Consider the following 2,024-nt stretch of genomic DNA (forward strand, 5'->3'; position numbering starts at 1 on the left):
TCCAGTACCGCCTTGGTGATACGCCTATCTCCCAGTCTGAATCAACTACCTATGGAGGTGTTCTCCTAACTGATAATCTCTCAACAAAAACAAGAATCGTTAGGTATTGCCAGAAAGCAAGACAAAACATAAATTCCCTAAGATCTGTGGGACTTCATCACTCTCAACTCCACCCATTCACATGCGTCAAAATCTGGCTGAGAATGATACTTACAACAAGCTGTGAAATATTACCTAACATTAGAGGTCAACAAGCTGATGCACTTGAAGTTACACAATGATATTTTGCTCGTATTGTGCAGGGGCTCGATAAAATATCACCAACAGACTCTACTATTGCAAATCTGGGATTGTGGACACTCATTGGTTACATCGACAAATGTAAACTCATTTTTCTTGGACGTCTATGTAAAATCTCTTGTAATAATTTTGCCAAAAACATATTTTGTGCAGCAATAACCACATCTACAAAATCCCCTTCAATCTGTGATGATCCACTATCAGTACTCTACAAATATAATTTACATGTACACATAGATAGATATATTAAAGAAGGTGTATTCCCTCCAAAGTACGAATGGCGAAAAATTGTAAATACATCTGTACATAGCTATGAAGAACACAGATGGGTTATGCAAACCTCAATTAATACAAACATGACGCTTTATGCACGGGTCCATTCCAAGTTAAACTATCATATCCTCTGGCAATTGGCATACTTGCATCCCAATTATAAATCTGCCCTCCAAATATGTATTAAAATCTCATCACGTGGCAAAATTTCTAAAGAATGTAACCTATGCAACAAATATACTTATGATTTTCATATACTCCTACACTGTGAACAACTTCACACTGAGAGAAACGATTTTTTTGTGTTTATGATTGACAATCTTGATGTGGACACCTATGTTGCCTTTGAATCACAGGATGAACTCGACATGCTCTCTTTTCTATTTGCCTGTTTGTTGTATCTACATGTATATAATATGTTTGATCTTCGGATGATCGTCTGGAGGAAATAAAGACACTCTCTCTCTCTCTCTCTCTCTCTCTCTCTCTCTCTCTCTCTCTCTCTCTCTCATACAACACGCGTCACGGCCCACTGCCTTTCCAATTCTAACGTCAATGTCTTGCCATGACCTTCTCGATCACCAGATCTAAGCCCATATAACACCTATGGAATGAACTTGATCGACGTGAACGTCAACGTTAAAACACCCCTCAGACACTTCCACAACTGGTCATCACATTGCAGAAAGAGTGGGGAAGAATTCCGAAAGAGCGCCTTTGTCGACCTACCCACGCGGTGCCGAGACGGTGCCGAGCAGTAATTGCTGCCAATGTTGGCCATACAAAGAACTGACTTTGACGCCAGCTTGTGGACTCAACTAAACAGAAACACACCAATAAAGACGGGTGTAATGTTGGCGAACTATTTGTCCCTAGACAAGTGAATTTTTACCCTTTACCAATGAAATTACATGAAATAAATGCTCTTATACTAACGCAATTAATTCTTCTAAAATAGCCTATACCTTTAATTTTGTAAAGGGTGTACTATGTACAATCACCTTAGTAGCTATTTTAGTATAGACAAGTGCAAAGTGTATTTTGTCCATTATGTAACATATAGCATGTATCAAAGCTATCAAAGTATCACATTTGGAAGAGAAGGACATGATTTATTCAGTCAAATTTATGGTCCATAAACTGCTAGACCTAAATAAAGGGAAACTGTTCAATACTGTTCAGAATCACCCGTGTTGATATAAATGGCAGCATCTAGATTCACATTTGTTGCTATAAAAAAGGGCATAAACCTAAACCCACTAGACACTGCACAATTAAAAAGATGCATTTTCTTCACGAAAACAAAGAATGAACACTTACGTTTAATGCATCGAAATCCATTTGATCTGGTAAGAATAAACTTTGATTGTCTATCTTTGCATAGATCCAGTCTATGTGAAATAATTCCAAGTATTTCCTGTGGACAGACACATAAATATTAGAAGTGAATT

This window comes from Haliotis rubra, unplaced genomic scaffold, assembly GCF_003918875.1.
Source record: "Haliotis rubra isolate DU_JTF1 unplaced genomic scaffold, ASM391887v1 Scf724, whole genome shotgun sequence".
NCBI classification, from domain to species: Eukaryota; Metazoa; Mollusca; class Gastropoda; order Lepetellida; family Haliotidae; genus Haliotis; species Haliotis rubra.